General features: G+C 45.3%; 2 non-coding genes and 1 pseudogene across 2 annotated transcripts; all 3 read left to right on the forward strand.

The window, feature by feature from the left end:
- The first annotated feature begins 106 nt into the window (after positions 1-106).
- Positions 107-225, forward strand: LOC118579019 (annotated as a pseudogene).
- Positions 226-5,456: 5,231 nt separating this feature from the next.
- On the forward strand, positions 5,457-5,572 carry LOC118579079. The gene has a single exon (XR_004944437.1). It is a non-coding gene; the product is annotated as a U5 spliceosomal RNA (small nuclear RNA).
- Positions 5,573-11,046: 5,474 nt separating this feature from the next.
- LOC118579078 lies at positions 11,047-11,162 on the forward strand. Its single transcript, XR_004944436.1, has one exon. It is a non-coding gene; the product is annotated as a U5 spliceosomal RNA (small nuclear RNA).

Genomic DNA, 11,162 nt, shown 5'->3' on the forward strand with positions numbered 1-11,162 from the left:
AACATGGGGGTGGGGTACCAGGTACCAGGCGCTCGCCTTTAATCCCAACACTCCGGAGGCAGATCTCTGAGTTCGAGGCCAGCCTGGTTTAAAGAGCGAGTTCCACGTCTAAGGCCATACCACCCTGAACGCCCCCGACGTAGTCTGATCTCGGAAGCTAAGCATGGTCGGGCCTTGTTAGTACTTGGATGGGAGACCGCCCGGGAATACCGGGTGCTGCAGGCTTAAGGGGAAGGGGTCATCACCCACGGGCGCCGATCCACCCCACCCCGAGTGTTACAGCCGCCCCCCAACCCCAGCAGCCGTGGAATCCCGGGGCTGAGGATACCCGTCGCCGCGCTCTCTCCCTCTAAAGAAAGAGAAGAAATAATAATAAATAAATAAATAAATAAAAGAGTGAGTTCCAGGACAGCAAGGGCTACACAGAGAAACCCTGTCTCAAAAATAAAATAATATGAAACGGAAAAGAATACGGGGGAAGCGGGGCATGGTAGTTCATGCCTATAATCCTAGCTCTGGATAGATGAAGACAAGAGAATCATTTCAAAACCAACCTCAGCTACGCTGCAGGTTTAAGGCCAGCCTGCCTGGGCTGCACGAAACTGTCTCAATAAACAAACAAACAAAACAAAACAAAAAATGTTGTGGTGATGAACTGCAGTCTCAGCTGCCTAAATGCTGGGATTTTTGTCATTATACTGTAAGATGAAGTCTTTTTGTTCTGTGGTACTAGGGATCGATCCCAGGACCTTGTGCATTCACACTTTTACGGGAGAGAGTGTATGTGTGTGTGAAATAGTGTCTCGTTGGGCCGGGTGTGGTCGTCCACACCTTTAATCCCAGCACTCAGGAGGCAGAGGCAGGAGCATCCCTCTGAGTTCGAGGCCAGCCTGGTCTATAGAGCAAGATCCAGGATACACAGAGAAACCCTGTCTCAAAAACCAAAAACAAAACAAAAACAAAAAACCACCTCCCCAACCCACCGCAAAAAGAAATAATGTCTAGCTGTTGGTCTATCCAGGCCTTGCCAAGCCTGATGACCTGAGTTTGATCTGAACTCACATAGTGGAGACTGAACTCCCAAATGCTTCCACAGGTGTGCACATGCATGCACCACACACACACACAATGAATGAGAAAAATGTAATTAAGTGAAAAGCAGGGACAGCAGTGGGGGGAGAAGGAGGAGGAGGAGGGGGAGGAGGGGGAGGAAGAGGGGGAGGAGGAGGAGGAGGGGGAGGAGGAGGAGGAGGAGGGGGAGGAGAAGGGCATCAAGGCTGATGTGGTCGGTCCCTGGAACACTCAGGATGGAGGGAGAGAATAAATCCTGAAAGTTGTCCTCTGGCTACAAACACACACACACACACACACACACACACATAATAATAATAATAATAATAATAATAATAATAATAATAATAATAAAGTTAAAATATAAAAGAAAAATCCCCTCTTGTCCGTGAACATATCTCGTATGCCTCAGAGTAGAGCCTATGGAAACTGTAGTTGGACACATGCAGATAAACAAGGAAAGAGGAGGCTGGGTACGGCAGCTAGCTTGGCCACCGACCACTCAAGTCACAAACAATTCTTCTTTGAGATAGACTCTGAAGTATCCTGCACTGGACTCTAACTCACTGTGTAGCCAAGGGTGACCTTGTTTTTCTTTCTTTCTTTTTTTTTTTTAGACAAGTTCTCACTGTCTTAGCTCTGGCTGACTTGAAATTCATTATGTTTGCCAACTAGACCTCAAATCCTCAAATTCACAGAGCTCCACCTGCCTCGGCCTCCTTAGTTTTGGCTTAAAGTCCTGAACCACCAAGCCTGCCTCTTCTCTTCTTCTTCTTCTTCTTCTTCTTCTTCTTCTTCTTCTTCTTCTCTCTCTCTCTCTCTCTCTCTCTCTCTCTCTCTCTCTGTTTTTGTTTTTGTCTAGAACTATATACTGAGGCTGACCTTGAATTCCTGATCCTTCTATCTCCCCTCCCAAGTGCTAGGATCACAAACAAACTACAGTTCCAGGCTTAGCTGTTTAAAACAATTTAAACCTAGCATTGAGACAGGGTCTTGTTATAAAGTAAGCAACCAGGTTCTCTGGAAGAGTGGTCATTACCCTTAACAGCTGTAACAGCTCAGACTTCTCTCCAGTCCCCTTTCTTTTTGGTTTTTCGAGACAGAATTTCTCTGTAGTTTTGGTTCCTGTCCTGGATCTCGCTTTGTAGAGCAGGCTGGCCTCAAACTCACAGAGATCCACCTGCCTCTGCCTCCTGAGCACTGGGATTAAAGGCATGTGCCACCACTGCCTCCTTTCTTTCTTTTTAAAACCACATTTATTGGGGTTGGAGAGAAGACTTAGCAGTTAAGGACACTTAGTGCTCCTGCAGATGACTTAGTTCCATCCCCAACACCCATACAGCTACTTACAAACATTTGTAAGTCCAAGACACCCTCTTCTGACCTCTGACGGCACCAGGCATACATGTGATGTATAGACAGACATACATTAGGCAAAACACTCATACACACAAAATAAATAGCTCTCTAAGTATTTTTCAAGAATATATATTTATGAGGGCATAGTAGCAGAGGCAAGTAGTTCTCTGAGTTTGAGGCCAGCCTGGTCAATATAGAGATCCAGGCCAGCCAGGGCTACATAATGAGACCCTGTCTCAAAAATTTAAAAATAGCCAAGTGGTGTTGGTGTGTGCTTTTAATCCCAGCACTTGGGAAGTAGGGGCAGGCAGATCGCTGTGAGTTTAAGGCCAGCCTGGTCTACATAGTAAGTTCCAGGATATCCAGGACTGTTATTCAGAGAAACCCTGTCTCAAAAATAACAATAAAAAAATACAGAACAACTAGTATGGAAAAGAAAAAAGATACAGAACAAAAAAATTCTACTGTTTTGGTGAAGTGTGCATGTAATTTTTCTTGGTGTTTTTCTTTGCTGTGGTTGGTTACTATACTGCAGAAGAGGGGTATGGGTAATACCCATCTATGAGTTCCTTTTCTGTTTTAGTGACAGCAGAGGCCCTTGGAAACCAGTGGATTTAGGGACATCCCAAGTCATATCCAGCCTTCAGCAGAAGTTTGACTCAGCTTTTTTTTTTTTTTTTTTTTTTTTAATTTCTTGAGACAGAGTTTCCACTATGTAGACCAGGCTGGCCTTGAACTCACAGAGATCTGCCTGTTTCTGCCTCCTGAGGGCTGGGATTAAAGAAAGGCGTGTGCCACCACTGTCCAGCTGTTTATTTGGGCTTTTTGCTTTTTTTTTTTTTAATTTTTTTGATTTTCTGAGAAAGGGTCACACTATACAGCCCTGGCTGTATGAAACTAGATATTGTAAACCAGACCAGGCGAGCCTCAGACATGCAAAGATCCACTTGCCTCGGCCTCCCAATCACTGGGATTAAAGGCACTTGTCACCATGACTGGCAGCATTTTTTTCTTCTAAACAAAATACCAGGTTGTCACAGTACTTAAATTTCATCCCAGGCCCAATAAGGAGACAACAGCCAGGCATGGTGGCGCACACCTTTTATCCCAGGATTTGGAAGGCAGAGGCAGGTGGATATCTGTGAATTGGAGGCCAGACTGGTCTACAGAGTGAATTCCAGGACAACCAGGGCAACACAGAGAAACCCTGTCTCTCAAAAAATAAAACAAAAACAAACAAACAAAAAACCCCAAGCAAAACAGAAAAGCAGACCAGCCTGCTTGGGATTCACTATGAAGAACATGGCTTTGAGCTTGTGAACAATCCTCCTGCCTCATCCTCCCAGGTCCTGGGATTGCTTTGTAACTCTTCAGTGCCTTCCTCTTGCCATCAAGGTCAAATGGATCACAGACCCCAGTTTCCTTCCTCTCTCTCCCTCCCTCTCCCCCCACTCCCAGAATTGAGGTCATGCGTCTATGCAACTGTCTATGAGCCAGAGTAGATCAGATGAGCTGTGAGCTTACAGCTCTCTCCCTTCCTCACAACTGTGAGCAGGGCCAGCACCTCAGCCCTAGACCAAGGACAGACTTGAATTATAATTTTGCTTTTTAATCTAGTGTCTTCCTGCCTTGTGACTCCTGGCACTCAGGCCACACCAGACTAGATTCCATAGTATGGAGCTTGCCCACTCCCAAAACCTGTAAGAGTCAGAATCGCACTTTGTCTTCCGGAAGTGAGGGCTGTCCTCTCTCTGTCCAAGACTCCATTATTCTGGCCTGGGTTGGTAGTGCACACCTTTAATCCCGGCAGGAGGCAGAGGCAGGTGGATCTATGTGTCCCTGGCAAGCCTGGCTCCATAGCAAGTTCCAGAACATCCAATTCTACATATTGAGACCCTGTAGAACCAGGAGAAGGAAAAAGAAACCACCATTCTGCCTCTGCCTCTCATGATGCTGTATCTTTCCTTATGTCCCGTGCTCAGGGTGCCCATGGAAAGCTCACCCAGAGTGTCATTCACCTCAGCTTTCCTTTCCTTCAATAAGTCCCGACATCAGGTACCTCTCTGCAATTACCACCTTGCTCTTCTGGATCCTCAGCCGGATCCACAGCTTGGCCTGTGTCAGTAAATATTTTGTTATCCGTAGCTCAACACACATTCCTGTGTCCTAGAAAAAGTACTGCTTCTTCTCAATACATTTTTTAGAAAACGAATGTATTAGAATAACCAGTTTCAAGATTTGATTATTTATTTTTATATTTATTTCTTGGTGCTGGGAAACGAAAAAGGGCCTCCTGCTTGCTAGACAAACTCCGCCCCTGCTTATTTTATTTTTAACTAATGAAGGGAATTTTTAAGCTGGGTGTGGGGCATATAACTGTCCTGCCAACATTTAGTAGGCAGAGGCAGGAGGATCAGGAATTCAAGATCTTCCTAGGTGATGAGGAGAGTTCAATGCCAGCCTGGATACAGGAGACTCCCTAATGGCTGCCCAGCACTCATGAGATTGAGGCAAAGGGAATTGTGCTCAACTTCCCAGGCCCAACTAGCTACATAGTTCAAGTCCAGCTTAGGGGACAGTGTGAGACACCGTCTCAAAATTTCAAGAAGCAAAATCAAAATATCGCTCCCCTAAAAAAAGAGAAAGAACTTTTACTTGGTGTAAATTATAAAACCTGATTTTTGTAGTAGGACCAGGCATTTACCGTCCCATGAATCTGGCTTCTGCACTGCCACCTGGCGTCGGCCCAATGTCTACTCCGGGAAACTGAAATCTCTATTTCCGGACACCTGAGGTTGGTAACAGCATATTTACATACCCATAATGCATTGCACTCAGCCCCGTGCGAAATTTAAATGGATCTCTTTTATTTATTTTTTTCTCGTTTTATTTTCTTTATAATGATGCAGCTTTCAGAGACTTTCGTGTGAGGAAAGCAGAAATCATCACTTGCTTTGTGGAACTACCTCCCATCGGTTATTTAGGAGTTACAGTCGGCCGAGTACCCTTGGCAGACTCCCATTACCATACTCTGGTTTCTCTTCAGATCGTATAAATCTTTCGCCTTTTACTAAAGATTTCCGTGGAGAGGAACAACTCTGAGTCTTAACCCAATTTTTTGAGGTCCTGCTTGTGCAGGGCTAGTAATTCCGGTCCAAAATTAGATTGTACTTGTAGTCTTCATGTTTGTACATTGGTTCTCTAGTACGTTTGTTTTCTTGCTTTTGTGTGGGGTTCCTTATGTTTCTGTGTTTTGTTGTCTGTCCCGTATTTTCCTGGTTATCTTTAGTTATTTTAGCAGCAGTGAGTGGCATTGGTTTGCTTACCTTAAGTTCCATTCCTGTTTTGCTTTCTAAGGTTGATCACAGCCAGAGTATTTGTTTTTGTTTTGTGTGTATTTTCGTGACAGGGTTTCTCTGTGTAGCTTTGTGCCTTTGCTGGTACTTACTTGGTAGGCCTGGCTGGCCTCGACCTCACCGGGTGCCTGTAATCCCAGCACCTGGGAGGATAAAACAAAAACAATAGATGGGTGACTTGCTATGAGTATGCTTTCTGTTAAGTTACAAGTTCTGTATTCCTTTTGTGAAGACTACAAACAGCCAGGATTGGTGTAGGTGGTTCATTCCTATATTCCCATCAAGAGGGAGCTCATACCCAACACTAACTTGTGTGACCAAGAACCAGAGACTGGATAACCCAGAGACCTAGGTTAAAACCAAATACGGTCTAACACACACACACACACACACACACACACACACACACACACACACACATACGCAAGAGACACACACACACAAAGGAGGAAGAGGAAGAAACAGCAGGGGCTGCAGAGATGACCAAGCAAATTAAAAACGTATATTGCACTTACAAGTTTGATTCCGGTCATTCATCTGTAACTCCAGCATCCACGAGTATCTGCAAACACATATACATATTTAAAAATAATTACAAGATATGATATAAACAACACCCCACACCCCTGGGACTGATGACTAGGCTGTAGTCTTATCTACTCAGGAGGTGGAGTCAAGAGGATTACAGAGTTCCAGACTCAGTTCCATAACAAGACCATCGAAAGAAACCAAGCCTTTCCTTAACCCACCCTCCACTAAAGGGCTGAGGCAGGTAGCTCAGTGATAAGACACATTTTCACATAATGAAAAGGTATGTATTTCTAGGGGCTGGGGAGTGATCGATGATCAAGTACAGGGACCTAAATTGGATCTCAGCACCACTGTGCAGGAGCTAGCTGGGGTCTGAACTCTAGTGCTGGGGAGGGGGACAGGCAGTAGACAAAGGCAGGTGGATCCCTGGAGCTTGCTAGCCTGCAACTTGGTCTTAGGAGTAAACCAATAGAGAGAGACAGACCGGCTGAAAGGAAGGAGTTGGAGGTGAGGGGTCAGCTGTGGGAGGGAGGAGGGCAGGTGTTGCACCACTGGTGGATGAGGAAGTGCATCTGCTCTGCTCACTGAAGTGGGTCCCTTCTGTGGTCATGGGTTGAAGGTAGTGAAGGGACACTAGCCCACGTGAGCATGTGACTCTGGCAGGCCTTGCTCTCCTCCTCCATCCCCTCTGCCACGCTAAAAACCATTAGATTACATTCCTAAAGCTAGCCACCAAGGTCCCTTATTTGGCCACTTCCTCCTGAGGCTGACTACCAAGGTCCAGCTATGGAAGTAAAATCCGGCAATCAAAAGCTCCCTTTGGCCACCCTAATTAACACACCCAATTAAAATTAAACACCTCATCCTAACACAGGGTTTCCCTTATACCTTTATAAACTGGCGTTTTCCTGTGTACCACATGTCTCCTCGCTATCCAGAGCAGTCCTTTGTCTCTCCAGGATAAATATCCCTGCCCCCTTTTCCCTTCTCCATCCTCTATCTCCTGTTTCTGTCTCTTAATCCTTGTCCTCTGTCCCTCTGGGGCAAATACATCTCCTTTGTGCTGAGAACCTGGTCTTGGGGGTCCTTTCAGGTAGGTGCTGTGGAACACTCGTGACAGCAGTGGCCCTTGCCAAAATCCTGAGCAGGGACATGCCAAGTAACATCCAGCCTTCAGCTCAGTTTCCTGGTTTTCTCTTTTCCCTCGCTGCCTTCCTACCTCAGCGTGCAGGATTTCACTTCATATCCTCGCTGGCCTGGAATCCGCTGTGTGCAACAGGCTGCTCTAAAACCTGTATTGGTTGCTAGCATCTGTCTCCCAGTTGCTGGGATTACAGATGTGAGCCATCGCATTCAGCTTCCCTTTTTATTTATTTATTATTTATTTTTGAGACAGAATCTCTGTGTGGCTCACTAGGCTATGTCTTGGTACTTGCTAAGTAGACCAGGCTGGAACTGGAGAGATGGCTCAGCGGTTAAGATAATTATTTATTTATTTTTTGAGACAGGGTTTCTCTGTAGCTTTGGAGCCTGTCCTGGACTAGCTCTGTAGACCAGGCTGGCCTCGAACTCACAGAGATCCGCCTGCCTCTGCCTCCTGAGTGCTGGGATTACAGGCGTGTGCCACCACCGCCTGGCCTTAAGATCAATTTTGCCTGTTCTTCCTGGGGATCTGAGTTCAATTCCCAACAACCACATGGTAGCTCACAACCATGTGTAATGAGATCTGGTGCCCTCTTCCGGCCATACAGAGAGAACACTGTATGTGTTTAAAAAAAAAACAAAAAAACAAAAAAACAACAACAACAAAAAAAACTTCCTCAAGATATCTGCCAGGCACCTGCCTGTTTAGCATTTGAATAGACACATTTAAACCAGGCTGTAGGTGGCCACTTGCCTTTAATCCCAGCACTTGGGAGGCAGAGGCAGGGGGATCTCTGTGAGTTTGAGGCCAGCCTGGTCTACAGAGCAAGATCCAGGACAGGTACCAAAAAAACACAGAGAAACCCTGTCTCAAAAAAACAAAAAAACAAAAACAAAAAAAGTAGATCAGGCTGGCCTTGAACTCATGGAGATCCACCTGGCTCTGTTCCCTCTGCTGGGATTAAAGGTGTGCGCCACCATGCCCAGTCTTTTATAGATTTTTTAAACAGGATCTCATTCTGTAGTTGGGGTGGGTCTTGAACTCACACCTAGCCTGCCTCCTGAGAGCTGAGGTGAACAGTGTGAGCCAGCACGTGCAGCTCTAGTTTCCTGGTTCCTCTGTCACTTCAGCACAGGGTAAATGCTGAAAAGGTAGAGCTGAAAGGAAGGCTGATCAAGAGATGGAGAGTGTCAATGGAGTCAGAATGAGGACCATTCAAAAAACCATGACCACTCTGGTGGGGTGGTAACATCTGCACTCTCATCTGAAAAGTGGTTCCACTGTTCTCTACCCCATTTCTTTGTCCAGAGTTCCTATCAATGGTTCCTCTTTCCTAGATTTTCACTTTCTCCCTCAATACTGAATCTTTCTCATTAGTGTCTTTCTCTTTCTTTCTTTTTCTTTTCTTTTTTTTCTAAGACAGGGTTTCTCTCTGTAGCCCTGGCTGTCCTGGAACTCCCTCTATAGACCAGGCTGGCCTTGAACTCAGAGATCTACCTGCCTCTGCCACCAGAGTGCTGGGATTAAAGGCATGCACAACCACCTTAGTTTTTTTTTTTTTTTAAGTTTTTTTTTTTATTAGATTTATTTTTATTGTATGTGTTTAGATGGTTTGCTGGAATGTATGTCTATACACTATGTGCATGCCTGGTACCTAAGGAGATCAGAAGAGGGCATGGGATCCCCTGAAAGTGGTATTATAAATGTTTGTGAGCCATCATGTTGGGGCTGGGAATTGAACCTGGTACTTTTGCAAGAGCAGTCAGTGCTCTTGACTGCTGAGCCATGTGTAGGTGAGTGTCTGTCTGGGTATGTGGGTGTCCAGGGAAATTTAAAAGAGGAGCTAGAGTTACAGGTAGTTGTGAACCATCCAACTCAGGTCCTCTGGAAGAGCAACAATAACTTTTAACCTCCAGCCAACCCCTCAGTACCTATTTAATTCTGGAAAATGCCAGGATCCTGGAAACACATGACTCAGACCCTGACCATCAGTACAAGTGGAGCCCTGAAGAACAAATCAGGTGTGATGGCCCGTGTCTGTAACTTAGTCAGCACTTAGGGGGCAGAGGCAGGGGGATTGCTATGATTGTCATAGGGGATAATTGCCCATCTTTGCAGTTCTCTGACGTCCCATTGTTCCTAGAATCAAAGGTGACTAGGTTTAGGGCAACAACTGGATAACTTTAGCCACTTTGGGGGAGTTTAGAATATAATATGGCAAAAAAAAAAAAAAAAAAAAAATCCGAAACAACAACAACAATAACCTTGGGCAGGTGGTGGTGGTGGCTCTTGCCTGTAATCCCAGCACTTGGGAGGTAGAACCGGCCGGATCTCTGTGATTTTGAGGCCAGCCTGGGCTGCCAAGTGAGTTCCAGGAAAAAGGCGCAAAGCTACACAGAGAAACCCTGTCTTGAAAAACAAAAACAAAACAAACAAAAGACCTTGACAGCAAGATTCCTTAAGTGCCTTTGTGCCTTTAGCATTAAAGGGAATGGCATGATCTCAGTGCCAAAGGTTCAGACCAATACTCCCTGGGCGATTAGTTACCTATATCCTGGAGTGAGCAGCTGGCCCAAAGCAGAGCAAAATATGCAGTGAAGGCAGAGATTCCAGATTCCCTCCTGTTCTGGTTTCCTGGCAGTCTAATCGAACACTCCAGGCATTTTAGACAAAATGCCTGGCATAACCAGCTTCCAAACAAATTCACTGTCCTGGGTTATACGGTGGGTTCCAGGCCTGTCTGGATTACAATGAGACCCTATTTCAAAAAAATAAACCAGGAAAAAAAAAAAAAGGAAACTGTTGTAAAATGTCATTTTAAGATGTGTTACATTTGTTTATGGTGTAGAACATTTATTTAATGAGGCCTTCTTTTATGTTGCATTTGTTTAACTCTGTGAAGCTGTGTTACTTTGCCTGTCTAAAACACTTGATATTCTAATAAAGAACTGAACAGCCAAATGTTGTTTTTGATATTTTACTCTTTTTGGGGGCCTACCATCCAGCTCCCAAATAAACCACACACAGAGGCCTATTCTTAATTATAAATTTTATTATCTCATCTACTGTTTTGTTGGTGTTATGGAGTTCTTATTAACCTCCCGAGTCCATCGAGTGCTGCCCAAATGCACATGGGTGTGGAGTCCTACTGGGGCAGCAGCGACCTATCACCGGCTCCCTCCTCTGAAGCCGTCAGCTGCCAGGAGCTCCCTCTCTAAGGATGGGACTTCAGAGACCGCTTCCGGAAAAGTCCGACTTTGTGGTTGGTGTGTATACTCCTGTAAATACGGTAAATACGGCTTTCGCCCAGGGCCGACGGCTGGGGTTTTGGAAACCCGGCTGGTGACTCCACGTCTTTTACATACCCACAATGCATTGCACACAGATCGGCGCTTTCATTTAAAAGTGTAAAAACTCTTTGACTTTTTTTCTTTTTGGTTTTGTTTTCTTAATAGTGATGCGGCTTCGAGAGACTTGCTGTGAGAGGAAAGCAGGAGTCACTGACGACTTACTTTGTGGCACTAGTTCCCATTGGTTATGTGGGAGTTGCAGGCGTCCGAGGCTGGTAGGCGTGGGAAGGAGGTCATACTCTGGTTTCTCTTCAGATCGTATAAATCTTTCGCCTTTTACTAAAGATTTCCGTGGAGAGGAACAACTCTGAGTCTTAAACTAATTTTTTGAGGCCCTGCTTATGTAGGGCT

The sequence above is a fragment of the Onychomys torridus genome, chromosome 2 (assembly GCF_903995425.1).
Source record: "Onychomys torridus chromosome 2, mOncTor1.1, whole genome shotgun sequence".
In the NCBI taxonomy this organism is placed as follows: Eukaryota; Metazoa; Chordata; class Mammalia; order Rodentia; family Cricetidae; genus Onychomys; species Onychomys torridus.